Source organism: Balaenoptera ricei, chromosome 5 (assembly GCF_028023285.1).
Source record: "Balaenoptera ricei isolate mBalRic1 chromosome 5, mBalRic1.hap2, whole genome shotgun sequence".
Lineage (NCBI taxonomy): Eukaryota > Metazoa > Chordata > Mammalia > Artiodactyla > Balaenopteridae > Balaenoptera > Balaenoptera ricei.
In genome coordinates, this window is record NC_082643.1 from 96,567,026 (window position 1) to 96,583,838 (window position 16,813).

General features: G+C 35.0%; 1 pseudogene; it reads left to right on the top strand.

Annotated features, from left to right (window-relative positions):
- Nucleotides 1-2,493: 2,493 nt before the first annotated feature.
- Nucleotides 2,494-9,806, top strand: LOC132366261 (probable ATP-dependent RNA helicase DDX10; annotated as a pseudogene).
- The last annotated feature ends 7,007 nt before the right edge of the window (nucleotides 9,807-16,813 follow it).

Consider the following 16,813-nt stretch of genomic DNA (forward strand, 5'->3'; position numbering starts at 1 on the left):
CGTTGATGCCTCTCTTCCTTTCACAGCCCACATCTAGTCCTAAATCAAGTACTGTCACCTTAACCTTAAAAAGATATCCAGAATTTGATCCAGTCTCATCACCTCCTCGTGATTGGCCACATCCCCTATTGCTGATTATTTCAGTCGTTCCTAACTGACTTTTCTACATTTGTCTTTATCAACAGAGTCTCATCCCAACACAACAGCCTAGGTGATCTTATGATGTAAACCAGATACTGTCTTTCTTTTGTTCTAAACCCTGCAGTGACTGCCCTTCTCACTCAATCTAATACCCCCAATTCTTACAATGGACTATGAAGCCTTATAAATTCTGGCTTCTTGTTAGCTTTCTCCCCATTCTCTCCCTTGTTTCTTCTACTCCAGGCACTCTGACCTCCTTGCTCTGCATACACACCAGGCTCAGGCATCTCCCACCAGGGGGCCTTTTACTATAATTGCCTTTACTTGGAAAGCCCTTCTCTGAGATCTCAGGGCACCCCTGTCCTTCTTCTACAGGTCTTTAATAAAATGTTATCATTCTAGTGAGGATTTCTCTAACCATTCAAAAATAGCACATTGGTATTCTTTATCCCCCATACCTACTTTATTTTTATTCTGAGTCCAGAATAACATGTTACATATTTTGCTCGTTATTTTGTTTATTTTCTGCCTTTCCCATCTAGAAGGTTAGCTGCACAAAGACAGGACTGTAGCTTGTATTAGTCTGTGATTTATCCTCAACCCCTAAACCAATGCCTGGTGCTTGCTGGGTATCTATTAGGTATTTATTGAATGAATAGCTCTCCCTTATATTTGCTCTGCAGATTGAGCCCTGATCAGTACACAGAAACTGGGTCTCTGTACTGCATCATCTTCAGGATCTAGTTTGGTCACATGATTTCTAGCAACATTAGCTGTGTAACTTTGCACAAGCCAATCAGCTTTATTTTCCTTTTTTTTTAAATGAGAAAATTTACATGGAAGTCACTAGTAACTGTGAAATTTAAGTGAGACAATGTGTATCAAAATAAGGTTTTAAAGTCTGATGTAAATATTTAGGTTGTTATCATTGTATACAATTTTACTATATTAGTTATTCATGATAATTTTCTGACACAGTGGTGTGGAAGATCCTCAAAGCACACTCTGGAAGAGCCCATGTAATCATAACCCAGGAGAATGCATAAGGTACAGTGGTTATAAAAGGAGATTTCAAAGTGGAAAATAAATTCAGTACTGGATATTCTGCGAAGTAGCATGGAAAGAGTTTTGAACTTGGGTCAGGTTATTTTTTGCTAATCTTTATCATTTTAATAAATGTGTTTCTTTTCTTTCACCACTTCTCAGTTCCACCTCCTGCAGCACTCAATATCTATTTACTTTTTAGGTTTTCAGCCAAAAAATTCCTTCCTTCACAATGTCCTCCCTATGTTCCACACAGATTATATTGGATTTATTTTTTATGTGCTCCTATAAGACATCAAACTTTATCATCTTAATATTCCACAAATGCAAATATTTATTCAATGTATATCCTCTCCACTGAAAACACCATAAGGTCAGGACATGAACCACATTTTGTTCCCACTTTATTTTTAGCACCTAGCACCGTATCTGTTATCTATTACATATTTGACAAATTTTTTGAATGAACAACAATTTTTTAAAAAGTGTGTCAGTAATATATCTCAACTTTGAATCCTAATAATACAATTCACATCTCCAAAAGGATACCAATTTTTTTTTACCTTTCATTAGACTTTTTCTATATATGGCTTATCTTCTAGGTTTTTATTATCTATATGCCTTGTCAACTTCATGTTATCCACCATATATTTAGTAAGTATCTACTACAATAATATTTTGGGGCATATTATATACTACATGCTATTTTAAGTTGTTACATGCTAAGTTTTATTTTTGTTTTTCTGTTGCATGTAGTAACTCATTCGATATGCCTAATCCAATCTATGGGTAGGTTCTCTGATATTTCTCTCCTCTTTATGGAAGAGGAATCTAAGCCACAGGAAATTCAAATATCTTACCTCAGGCCACACAGGTGGGATATGCAGGGCCAGAATCTTAATTCAAATGGTGAATTTCCAGAACTAATATTCTACCAGGAACATTGAGAGATGGGTAAGAAATTCCCCAGACACATAAACTAAGTATTTAGTGGAATGAAAATAGAATTAAATTGATAATTTTGATAAAATTGTTATTGATGATTGGACTGCCCACTGCATACAATAAAAGTCTTGGAATTCAGTAGATTCTAAAAACAAAATGTTGGTTTAATGAAGAATGGTTTGGTTTTAGCACATAGCTTATCTGAAGTATTCATACTCCCTCCACCCACCCCCCCAAAAAAAATAAAACCTTGTAGATATTTGATTATGTTTTACACTTTTTTGACAAAAATCGTACATATATGTTAATATATATATATACACACACACATATATACATATATATACACACATATATACATATATGTATATATATAAAATTCATGAAAAAGCAAAATACATCACCCCTGTCACTTTGGAACAGAATTACATAGATTGTGAACTGCAGTAAGAAAGAAGTGGGATATATTCCTTTTTGAGAAGCCATCTAAAGAAGAAGCATATTACATTGTCCTTCAGTTGTAAAGAGGTTTAGTATTTGTACCAAGAGATCCGCCAGCTATTGGTCTTCCTGGTATTTCTATTCTTGCCCTCCATGTGTGACAGCAGCAGTGAGGAGAATGGAAGTTACTGTAATGAATTTGCCTTCAAGAGATCTGCAATATTCTTTGTTGCTGATATTACAGCCAGGGGGCTGGACGTCCTGGCTGTGAATTGGGTTCTTGGGTTTGTCCATAGGACACCAACACATAAAACTTGTAGGTACAAAGAGAATGGTGACACTTTACTAATTTTGCTTCCCTCAGAAGGAAGAGAGATGGTACAGCAGCTTCTCCAGAAGAAAGTGCCTGTGAAGAAAATCAAAATAAATCCAGAAAAAACTTTTAGACATCCAGAAAAATAATGGAATTTTTTTAACCCCAAGATTCAAAAGAAAGAGCTCAAAGGTGTTTTGTTCTCTGCATACATTCAGTATATCTGATGAAGGATAAAATGTATTTAATGTGGGCATGTTACCTATGCCTGAATGTGCCTTGTCTCTTAGTCTTGCTGTGTCACCATGGGTAAAATTTCTTCAGAAAATTCAGAAACAACCCACCAAAGAACTGGTAGTAAGTCAAGATAATAAAGTAATTGAGCCAAGGGCTCCCTCCCTCACCAATGATGAGGTGGAAGAATTTAGAGCCTACTTCAATGAGAAAATGTCCATCCTTCAAAAAGGTGGGAAGAGACCAGAAGGGGCAGAGTAGAGACTGGTTAATTGCATTAATCATGAAGAAGAAAAAAAGAAGGAAGATGAATAAAAAAGGAAAGAGAAATTGGGAAAAGCAAAAGGATCTCAAGCTCAATTGGTCTCTAACACTGATGAGGTACAGAAGATCAAGGATATTTCCATGCAGTTCTTGGACGGAAATGATGAGGAGGAGGAAGAGGGACTTGATGCTGATTTCTTTATGGTGAAATGTGCTTGGGTTGGACCTTAAAGAAAATAAAACATTACAAAAGAAAGAATCTTCTAAATCCAGTGTCAAGAAAAAAGTGACCATTGCCACAGAAGCAAAAAAACAGTACTGGAGAGAAATATGTATGGTTTATATGTATGATTTTATATATAGAATGTATTGAATAAGTATATACATATATGCATATGTTTAGTACTTCCATTGCATATATAATATTTTCAAGAAATTTTTTAAAGTCACAAAAGTTTATTATTTATTCAATTCACATTTACTTACATTACTTTCCTAGGGAACTTTATCTGTATAAATGACTTGGTTCAAAATAACTTCCTAACTTCAGTGTAGTTACTGTGTGTAGTGTCTGCAAATATCTCAAGGGAGTTGTTAAATTTCTATAATCAAAAATGTAAGTGCAGCATGAAGAGTACACATTTCATAGAAATATGGAGCTGAAAAAGAATCTTAATATGTAGGTGGTCTCTTTTCGGCTGAGAGAATAGAGATGCAGAAAGGTTAAGTGACCTCACCAGCATCACGCAGAGTACTGATTCCCAAAGGAGTGCTCAGACCATGTTACTTCTCCATTAATTCTCCTGTGAATCATTTTATGGCTTGAAGACTTCCCATGCAATAAAAGTTTATTGGCCATGTGTCAGGAACTTTGCTAGGTGCTGGAGTAACAACGATTTATGAGACATAGCCTGTGCCCTAAAGGACATCATAATCTAATGGTAAAGATAGGCAAAAAATATGCTATAGAGTCTAATAAGTAAAAGACATACAGAAGAGGGACACATAATGCAGTCTAGAGAGGTCAGAGCAAAGGCTTTGGAAAGAGTGACCTCTAATCTGAATCTTAAAAGATAAGTAGGGGTAGAAGTTTTCCAGGTAGACTGGGGGAGTGGAGGTAGGAGGAGGCCTATACCTAGGAAGGGATAGCTAAGCAAAGATAAACATAAGCAAAGGCAGTGTGATATATTGGGGAGGGATTGAGGTATAGAGAAAATATAAGCAATTCATCGTTGCTGGAGTATGAAAGGTGTAAAGGAAGATAGCAGGAAGTAAGTCTGCATGAGTAGGTCCAAACCTTACAATGCCTGGTAAACCATATTTAGAAAACGTGGAGTGAAGGTAAAATTTTCAATAGAATTGTCACAGTTGGGTTTGTATTTACAGAACACTGAAACCAGCATAATCCAAAGAGTGAAGAATGAAAGCAGAGAGATTAGCTAGGGAATTAGTGCAATAATCCAGTTTTGAGATTTGGGGGACATGACTAGGGCAGAAAGATTGATTTGAAAGCAGAGGAGTGATAGATAGACAGATAGATATAGACAGATATAAATGGATATAATATACACATAATGTGAAATATGTCTTTATTTCATATATATATATATTGGATGTGAAATATTTAGGACTTGGTAAATAACTGAAAGTGGTGGCTGAAGGTAAAAGAAAAGTGAAGATGACAGCTAAGTTCTTGAGAGATGACTTAGAGTTGAGCAACTCAAATGGTACATAATTAAGTGGAGATTTAATTGGTACATAGTCAGTATATAGAGATTGGGGCATATTCAGGTGAAGGAGTTCAGCAGAATTTAATGTGGATATATGAAGGTGACTTGAGCAATCCATATGAGTGTGATTAGCACAAAACTATGTAATTGGATGCCCTTGTCATGGGAAAACATATGAGTAATAAGAGCATAATGGGTAGAGGAAAAGGAGGGGGTAGACAAGACCTGAAAGGTATCTTCAAAGCTATGAAGAGGGCAGGAGAGAATGATGTTACAGAATCAAAGAGAAACAGCATTTCAAGATGGAAGGAATTGCCAATTAAATACAGAGTAAAGGTTAAGGAAGAAAAGAATAGAAAATATCCATTGCATTTGGGAATTGATGTTATTGGTTTTGGCAAGCGAAAAATTTACAAAGATTTTTATGATTTATTTTGGAGGGAATGGGAGCTGAGACAATGGAGATAGAGACTGTTGCTGATTATTTTGAAATCATGGATTAGAATGGCTTGTGAAGGATAAGAGCTTGGGAGTAACGTGGTTCAAGGATGAGATACTTAGGCTAAAAACTGTCTGAATAGAGAAGAGGTTGAAGATAGAAAAGCTAGAGGGTGGATCACTGATGGTACAAGATTCCAAAAGAGTCAGGGATTAATGAGGTCAAAGACATTGATAGAGTCAGAGGTTGCCTAAGAATAGGAAGAAGGATCTCATTCTTTGGAATTACAGAAAAGGAAGTAAGTATAGATAGTAATGAAGTTGAGGAGCAGACAGAGGGGAGGAAAGTTGAGAGAGACCATGCATAATAACTTTATTTTCCAAGCAAACCAAGGAATTGTCTAGTTACTATCTGTGTGATACTGACTTAATATTGCTGAGTTTCCATTAAGACAGAAGAAAGAGAGGTCAAAGAATTGGTGGCCTCAGTACTTTAATTAGAAAGTTTAGTAAATGTGAGGGTGTGAGATTCTTGGAAGGACAAGATTTATTGGTCAGAGAGTAATCTTGCTTGATATTAAGATTTCTTTTATGCTAGTCTGCCTGATAAAAGAAGGTTCATGAAATGGTATAGGAAGAAAATAATGAAGCAGAGCATAGATGAAGCCAGTAAATGGAGGAAGCCCAGGAATTTAGCACCTGGTTATTTGGACGGACTTTGTTCATAATTATTGATGTTTCCTAGATATATGGTGAAAATATCTAGGATAAAGAATGAAAATCTAAACCAGGCACAGAGCTCTTCAGTACAAGTTTGTTTGTGGAAAAGGGCTGATGCATAATTGGAGTGGTAAAAGCCAGGTGGGATTATCCACGATGGGTTTGGTAAAATGAATATTATCCATTGTTGAGTCCTGTAGGGGAAGTAATGTCTTAGGCAGATCCAGGATTAAGAGAACGCAAGGTAGTAGAGAAAAAAGTCCATGAAGAGGGTGAGGAAATAGGTAGATAAGCCTTCTTTTTCCAGAAAAAAAAAAAAAAAAATAGTTGAAAGGATTCAGAAATGAAATCAGAATCAAAAGGAAACAGGCGTGGTTGAGAGTCTGCCTGCCAATGCAGGGGACACGGGTTCGAGCCCTGGTCTGGGAGGATCCCGCATGCTGCGGAGCAGCTGGGCCCGTGCGCCACAACTGCTGAGCCTGCGCGTCTGGAGCCCGTGCTCCACAACGGGAGAGGCCACGATGGTGAGAGGCCCGCGCACCGCGATGAAAAGTGGCCCCCGTTTGCCGCAACTGGGGGAAGCCCTCGCACAGAAACGAAGACCCAACACAGCCAAAAAATAGATAAATAAATAAATAATTTAAAAAAAAAAAAAGGAAACAGGCTGCAAGAAATATAGAGAAATAAACAATGAGAAAAGTCCTAAGAAGAATGACAACTAATTTTGGTCACTCCAAAGAAGCAGAATAAACACTCACCCCATATTTGGTTCAGATGTCAATCTTAATGAGGTCATACATGCACCAAGAAGTTATGAAAGGTTTATTAGTCACACAGAGACTTTCCAGGAGAACAGGGGTGAGCTCTGAAACTGGTGCGAGAAGGGCTTGAGAGAACAGAGAAAAGAGACTAACTTGGGGTTTTAGGGTGGTTAGGGAATGAGGCTGTGGTGAGGACTCCCATGAACTAGCTGGAGCTTATGGGGTTTGATCTTCCCATTGGCATCAAAGGAGATAGAAAGTAGGCTTTCTTATCAGCTTTCCCAGATGTGGGGTAGAAGGAGATATCAGCAATCAAATATGAAATATGGAGCCAGACTCTATTTACAAGAGGATTGTCTTTCCTTCCGTAATCAAGGACTATACGGATAAGACACATGGTTAGAAATGCAGAGTTAAGGTGTTTATATTCATTAAGCTTAAACTATTCACGCATAGATTCTAGTGACCATCAGCATTGAAAACATGAGATTAAACTGGCAAAGGGCAAGCAGTCTAGGACTCAAGGAGAGATTTCCATCCCATAGGGACAGTGGAGCATTGAACCCGGAAACTAAAGACTGAATATACAAATCCAGCCGAAAGAAGAGACATAACGTAAGATCCAGATGCCAATGCTGCTGTTGATCAGAAGTTCATAAGTGTTCAGGAATTTGGCTGGACTAAGCCTGCAGGTGAATTTTATTATTGACTGTAGCTGAGAGATGCCAGAATCATGTCAAGTTTTTAAGATTTTACATCCTTGTTAGTAGAAGGGAAAATGATTCCTCTGAATCCATAAATGGCACATCTTAACCTGTAGGAGACAACCAAGAGCCAAGACTATGGTTGGAATGAAGCCTAGAATTATCAAAGTTCAAAATATAAGACATCATGACAAGCTTATAAACCCACATGTTTTATCCTCTGGGTTAATTCAAAAAGGAAAAGGAAGAGATTTTTCAGCTCTCTAGGTCAAGCAGCCTGTCTGAGAAGGCTTGAGAAGAGGATAAAGATTCTTGCTGTGGCAAGACTATCTGGACACAATTGAAATTCTGCTATTCAAAGAGAGCCAAGATAGTAACACAAGTGGAGTTTAGTCTTATATTCAATTCTTTTTAAAAATTTTTATTTATTATTAACTTTTATTGGTGTACGGTTGCTTTACAATGTTGTGTTAGTTTCTGCTGTACAGCAAAGTGAATCAAGTATGCATATACATATATCCACTGTTTTTTAGATTTCCTTCCCATTTAGGTCACCACAGATCATTGAGTAGGGTTCCCTGTGCTAAACAATAAGTTCTCATTTCTTATGTATTTTATACATAGTAGTGTATATATGTCAATCCCAATCTCCCAATTCGTCCCATCCCCCTTTCTCCCCTTGGTAACCATAAGTTTGTTCTCTACTTCTGTGATTCTATTTCTGCTTTGTCAATAAGTTCATTTGTACCATTTTTCTAGATTCCACATATCAGCAATATTACACAATATTTGTTTTTCTCTTTCTAACTTACTTCACTCTGTATAGCAATCTCTAGGTCCATCCACATCTCTGCAAATGGAACTATTTCATTCCTTTTTATAGCTGAGTAATATTCTTTACTTCTTTTTTCAAAAGTCAACCTGATCCATTAAATTCCTGTTTTCATTTAGCAGTTTTCTCTCTAAACTGAAATCACAAAACATAGGAATATTTTCCAAATATATTTATGGTATAGTTGAAAAGAATTCCCACCAGTAACACACTGTCAAAGATATCATCACTGAAACTGCTAAGTGTTATACAGAGTCATGGAATCTCAGAAATGTATTCAACATCCTGTTGTACACATTTGTATCTCAAATACTTCAGGTTTAAGCAGGTCCTTATTGACAGTAAATCTAATAATATTACTATATTTTGGAGTAAAAATGAATGATGACTAGGATGGCTTTTCAATAATGGAGAAATAGTGTCATAATAGAAGGAAGAGGGGTTTGAAAATAAGACTATATTTTCTGGAAACTAAATAATACATAAAATATTTCATTTATTGTCTCTGAACAGCCAAGCATGGAAATGTCAAGAGAGCATATTGTTCAAAATGGGATGTTGTAAAATTCTTTTCTTTCAGCACAGTGGTTAAAATCATAAGACGCTAGAACCAGAAAGCTTGGGTTCAAATCTTGGTTTTGACGCTGAGAAGAGCTGTCTGCCTCATCCATAAAAATATTAGGAAGAAAAAAAGTAATAATTGAACTTGCCTTATAGGGTTTTGGGAAGGTTAAAGGGGTCGGTATTTATAACATGCTCAGAGCAGGGATGAGATCATTGTGACATGTACAAGAAACATTAGATAAGTGTGAGCTACTATTATTAATCTCGGGAGTTGCTTCTGATAAGTCAGTTCTCTCACCTCTCTGTCTGAGACTGATATTTAGAGTTTCAGAATCTTCATCATTTACTCGTGCTGAAATCAGGGCAAAAGCTGCACTGTAAGTACTATAAATCCTCTCAATTGTTGCCATGTTACTGTAGTTTTAATTCTTCAGTTAATTCTCCAAATTGGCTCAAATTATCTGTCATCTTTGTCATTATCACCTAATTCCATAATTAATTCTTGACAGAATTTGGTTCCCAATGTTATTTGCCTTCTAAAGCAGTCAGGAATTGGAAAGCAACAATGTAATTGCCTTGGCAGCATTTTGCTTGGTTTCATGAATCTTGTTTTGGTTATATTCTAGGAAGAAGGATCCAAGATTTGTAGAATTCAAAATCCCATCTTGGCAGTAACAGCATTTGACTTTGCACAGATTGCTGAGGTAGTTTTCTCAGCAGGTGAGAAAATTTCTTCTGTTAGTCATTATGGCTGTCATGCTTTGGGGAGGCAATTCAGAAAACTCCTTTCATAATACTTAAAAGGTTTCCTTGACATTCACTAAAAGAATGGGGGGGGGGAGTGATTAGTGAAATTAATTTAGTCAAAGCAAAGAAATAACCAATATAATTATCATTTCAGAGATACATTATTTATTCATTTGGTCATTAATTCAACAAAAATTTATAGAGTGATCTCTATGCATCTCTCACAGTTTTGATCTTGCAATAAAATGGTGAATAAAACCTGGGTCTGACATCCATATGTCATAGAAAATATATTTTAAAAATACTGTTTTGAATATTAATTCTAAATCTATAATCTATAATTGAGAAAACATCATTTCACTTTTTTTTTTTAATAAATTTATTTATTTATTTATTTATGGCTGTGTTGGGTCTTTGTTTCTGCACGAGGGCTCTGTCTAGTTGTGGCAAGCGGGGGCCACTCTTCATCGCGGTGCGCGGGCCTCTCACTATCGCGGCCTCTCCCATTGCGGAGCACAGGCTCCAGATGCGCAGGCTCAGTAGTCGTGGCTCACGGGCCTAGCCGCTCTGCGGCATGTGGGATCTTCCCAGACCAGGGCTCGAACCCGTGTCCCCTGCATTGGCAGGCAGATTCTCAACCACTGCGCCACCAGGGAAGCCCCATCATTTCTCTTGATATCACTTCTAATCAGTCCCAATATTCTTGTGTATATACTAAAATGAATATATTTAAGTTAGATTTTAAACTCAATAATTTAGAAATAAAAATGATTCTGGGGGAAATTTCCTCAGCCATTGGATGTACTCCTATGGTCAGCTGTTCACTCTCAGTGTCACATGTAAGAGGGATAATTATTCTCATTTTACTTAGTGGTTCATAACTGTTTTAGACTGAAAGCTACTACAGGGACCATTTCTTATTAGTCTTTATAGTCCCTGTGCCTAGAATAACATCTGGAATAGTGGTTCTTAACCCCACTATGTGCCATTATCTCATCTTCTATATAGCCTTAATAATATGTTTGGTCTGGACCCACTGCAGGTCTATTGATGAAGAATCTTCAAGGGTACAGACATGTCTATTTTTAAAATAGTCCAAAGTGGTTTCAGAGCCTCAGTTAGGGTTGAGGGTTGAGTCCCACCCGTATAGAACTATTGCTTCAATGAATAAGTGACTGAATACATGAATGAATGAATAAAAACTAACATCACAAATACGTATAAAAATCGTGTTAGGATATTTCCTTGATTTATGCAACCAAATTCAAAGCTTTTGCACAACAGAACTGAAGCAGTAATTTAAATTAAAAAACTCTTCATGCCAACGTTCTATTCTCAATTAACCAATCTGTCAGTAATTTATCATCTTTCCCTATACTTCTGTATTGCCAAAGGAGAACAAACTATAAACATTAGAGAATAAGAAGCTTTCTCTAGGTTGACTCACAAGTTAGAGGAAAGGTTCACAAGGTGTGAGTTAGCTGTTGATTTTCAGGCAAGCTGGATGAGTGAAAAAAACAGTTACTGAAAGACCTGAGATTTGAAGGCCAATATTATTCTAGAAGTCAAGAGATGGTGTGAGTGCAGAACACCTGGTGTTCAGTTAGCAGCCCACAAGTTACAAGGGAAATTAATGATTGAAAACAAGCTCTTATAGTAATATTTTATCCTAGAGTCTTCTTTTCAATATCTACTAACTCTTTATAGGAAAGTTAGCATTTAAATATAGGATCTTAAGAAAAATTAATGACATTGTGAATTCTGTAGGTGTACACAATCTTAAATGAAGTAATCGTTCCTTTGCAAGCTTTTGTGTGTTTAGGATATGCCCTAAATACCTTCTTTTTAATGCTAGTAATATTGAGAATAACTTATGGATAAGAATAAGCTTTGCCAACAATTTTAAACTCTGAATAATAGCTATGCAAGAAGTGATTAATTACTAAGTGTTTTAATACTAATTCAATTAGCTCCATTCATTTTCCACACCACACTGTCTAATTAGCTGATTTGCCATTAAAAACAACACATTTGTGACAAGAATTGTACAGGAAAAGAAAAGGAACATGCTGTCATTTGAATTCAAATGCTAATTTACAACTACAGCCCAGGGAAAGAAATATATTTTGTTTACAAAAAAATAAAAAAGGAAGAAAGTCAAACAAAAAAAATCACTGCTAAACAATAGTAAACATATATTCATCTAACTACAAATATCTTCTATACTGTAAAGCTTTTAGAATGAATTGTTAAGTATAGGAACTACATATCAGGAATTAGTTCTACAGTTCAATCAAATTTAATATAGTTGTTATGTCTTACAAAGCATTCTTTCTTCCAATGTTTTTATAGCAAAATACAAACATGTTAATCTAATTGCTCTTGACACTTCTAATTCCCAAGATTGAATCATTCTATTATCAGGATAGGTGAGAATCAGATTTCTAGTGGAAAGAATCATCATTATAGTGAAACTTAATTGAATTTTTGACCTTAACCTGATAGGCAAAGTTATTAATGGACCAGCTTTTATGTAAATTGATATCGTGTTGCTAACTTCTTCTTTCCACTTATATAAAAGGCATTCATTGTACATTGAATGTCTAGAAAAATGAATTACACTTAAATAATAGCAAGGAATATTTTAGTCATTTACAGCTTACCTTTCTGAATTGTAGATCATTTAATATCACTACCAATATGCTTTCTCTTTCATAATGTTCTCAACGCAGCAGCATGTTCATTAATGCATATATCATTGTTTTGTAATCTCTGAAGAGAGATGCCATTTAGTGGCACAATATAAGTTGTTATATGCTAAAAAAAAAAAAAAAAAAAAAGACAAAACAGAGTCCAGGGTTTATTTGGAAAGGTTAAAATGGCAGACAATATATTATAATCTAGCTCTATATAGTATCTGTTTGTATATATAAAGTACTATATCAACAGGATAATATTTATTAGCCTGTAACTTTTGTTGTCAATTGTGCTATTAAAATGTTTTCATTAAGCAGTCATATTTTCATGAAGAAAAAAACATTGTATTAATGAAACATCAACTAATGTCAATTTATTTAAATTAACATAAGCAACATCAACAATATTTAAGCCTAAAAAGAGATATAAAAACACCTTTATTTAAAAATTGCTAGTCTTTGCAAACGCTCCTCAAAGAAAAAACATTATGAGCTCTTACAATGGTTCGGGTTATCTAGAGGCTAGATCAGAAGCTATAGGACCAAAACAGTACAGAAGAAAGTGAAGCACCCTGTGTTTAACACCATGAGAATTAAATTTGCCTTCCATATCTCTATACTGAATAGCATAGTGGTTTACAGGAGAAGCTTTGGAATCAGACATATCTGAATCTGACTCCTAGTTTCAACACTTAGTAGCTATGTGACCTTGAGCAAAAAATATATAATTAATTAAATTGCCCATCCCTAAAATGGAAGCATGATAGTTGTTTTAGGAGAGGATGGTAGAGTAGATTACATGAAATAATTGCTGTTAGTTATAATATTACCATTATTGTCATCAACGATACTGTGCAATGACAGTGCCCATCAGGTAGTCCTCCACATTTGCAGGTCTCATTGCAAATTTACTGGGACCATGTGATTACTACTGGTAAATGAAATGTGAGGGACAATTATGTGAGTCAATTCCACACTGAGGCAATTGAGAGTTAAGTGCCTCTTTATATCTCTCCCGTTCCCTATGACGGTAACCTTGAATAGCACATGTTCCAGATAATATAGTTACAAGGTGGAGGAGGTCCAACAATCTAGATTGAATTTCACATGAGTGGGAAATAAAACACAGACATGTGAGGGTTATTTTATTTTAATTTTCACCATAACATGCCTAGCCTAAACTGACTAATACAGATCTTTTGAGATAGGAATGGCAAGTCCAATTGCTCCCATTTTATAGTAGGCGATACTAAGGCTCAAAGATTTAAAACAATTTCCCTAAAGTTCCAGAGATAGTTAGTGATATTACCAGGATTAGATTTCAAATATTTCCATCCCATGGAATTTTTACCATGGAAGGTGAGGGGCTAGAGAACTTAGATCATGATCACTGTAGTCAGGTAACATTTATATGAAGATCTGAATCTATGCAATGCCTTCAATCAGCTGGCATTGCGTTAACAATCTCTAGATTCACTCCTCCTCAAAATAGGTGCTTGTAGAATAAGAAGAGCACTGTATATTAAGCTCTTAGTATTCATTGTAAGAAAGATATTATTATAGTAGGTGTCACTTTATGGTAGGTTAATTATTGAAATATCTGTTTCACAGGAAAAAGAAATTCCTTGGATTGATTTTCCATGCATGTAGTATTCCACAGGCTAGGCTTGTCACCTTGAAATTGCAGAGATATTGAACATAAATCATTTTTTGCTTCCAGAAATAAATTCACTAATTCAGTATTCATTTAGGGAAAATGAACTAAAATTTGCTTATCTTATTTCTAGGGAAATTGTGGTTTTTGGAATCTTCACTCCTTTGTTAAATCCAAATAAATCTAGTAGTCATTCTAAAATGAATGAATTGACCTGAACACCAAATTTTTACTACCTGGGTTAACTGATCTCATTGGTATCATGCCCGTCCTTGAACCCACATCCACCAACCTCCTTTCCTTCTTTGCCAAGTGGAACAAACATGATCAGAATTATATCTTGCCTATGATTTCAAGGAAATTGCTTACATCTGAAACTTCCCAATTTAATGGTTTTGTTTTGTTTTATTTATTTATTTATTTGGACAAATTGGTATTCATTGTTTCCTTTGGAAAAAATGCATTCAAATTTTTTAAAGTTCTGAATAACACCTTTAGCTGCTTTTATTTTATTTCTTTCTTAATACATACTCAGAGCCCATTCTAACACAGTTCATACAAAAGCATTTGCTTTTTTGTGCCAATAAAGCATATTGTGAACAATAATGTTTTTAAAGAGAAAACTTTGCTTTTAACAATTTCAACTGAGTTTTTACCAACTCCTGAATAATGAACAGTATAACGAGTGCTGAATATTTCAACAGGCCTAAGATCTACTTTTGGTTCTTCCAATAAAGCTATTTCAAAATAGAAAACTCACTTACTCTTACTGAGTTTTAATTTAAAATCCAGTAGTGTGAGGAGACAAAGATCTCTAGGGTCACTTCCATTTCTAACTCTGTGCATCGGTGCATGCATGGTACTTTCATTTAATCTTCTTTCACCTGTATTTGTGCAATATGTTCCTAACTAATCCTCTGTATCAAATTCCTTATTCACTACCCACCAAACAGTTCTCTCTTCTACAGCCATTCATCCTTCAACGGCTTTATTAAGATATAATTCCATACTACAAAATTTCCCCATTGTAATTGTACAATTCAATGATTGTTAGCAAATTTATAGAGTTTTTAATAATCATCACAATTTACAACATTTTCATAAACTCCAAAATCTCTTCCATACCTGTTTACATTTAATCCTGAACTCACTACCAATCCCACTTATCAGCTGATCTGCTATCCATCTTTATATAATTTGCATTTTCTGGGCATTTTATAAAAATTCAATTATACAATATGCAGTCTTTTGTGTCTGGCTTCTTTCACTTTTCATAATGGTTTAAGTTTCTTCTATATTATAGTATGTATCAGTAGTTCATTCCTTTTTCTTGATCAATAGTATTGCTTAGTATGGATATTACCACATCTTGTTTATTTATTTAACAGCTGGTGGGAATTTGCATTGTCTCCAAATCCTGGCTATTATGAATAATGCTGCTGTGAACATTTGTGTACATTTCATTTGGAGCACAGTTTTTTGTTATTTTTTTCTCTTGGGTAGATCATTAGAATTGAAACAGCTTTGTCTTATGGAAACATTAACTTTTTAAGAAATTGCCAATGGTTTTCCAAAGTAGGTGTATTATTTTACATTTCAGTCAGCAATGTATGAAGAATTCAGTTTTCAACATTTTGGCCAAATATTGGTATTGTATATCTTTTTGATTACAATCATTCTATTTGGTGAATATTATTGTGGTTTTAACTTCCAGTTATCTAATAGCTAATACTGTTGGAAAACTTTTCTTGAGCTTTTTAGCTTTTGATAGTGAAATTTTCAGTGAAATGTCTATTCAGAGAATTTGCCCATTTCACTTGGGTTGTTGGTCTACTTATAATAAGTTGAAAGGGTTCTTTATATATTATGGATGCAAGTCTTTTTCAGATATGAGACATAAATATTTTCTTTTAGTTTGTAGATTTTCTAAATGGTATTTTTGAAACACAAACTTTTTAATTTTGGTGAAGTCCAATTTATTCATTTTATTCTCTTATGTTCATTGCCATTTTTTAGAATTTGCTGCCCAACCTAAGGTCACAAATATTTTGTCCTACATTTTAGAAGTTTTATAGTTTTAGGTCTTACATTTACATCTGATTAATTTTGAGTTAATTTTTTCTTATGGTGCGAGTTAAAGATTTAAGTTCCTCTCGTCCCCTTCCTCTTCCTCCTCCTCCTCTTTCTCATTCTTCTTTTTGCATAGGGATTTACAATTGTTTCAGCATCATTCAGACCCATAATTTTGTTCTATTAATCTATATATCTATCTTTGTGCCAATACACTATTTTGATTACTATGGCTTTATACTTTGCCTTGAAATCAGATACTGTACATTCTCCAACTTTCTTCTTTTTCAAAAGTGTGATGGATTTCTTGGTTTTTTGAATTTCTGTATAAAGTTTAGAATCTACTTAATAATTTCTTCAAAAGACTACTGGGATTTTAAAAGAGATTTCATGGAATTTATAGATCAATCGGGGGAGAATCATCATTTAACGATATGGAGTCTTCCAATCCATGAAAATGAAATATCTTTCCATTATTTTAGATCATCTTATTTTCCCTCATCCATGTTTTGTAA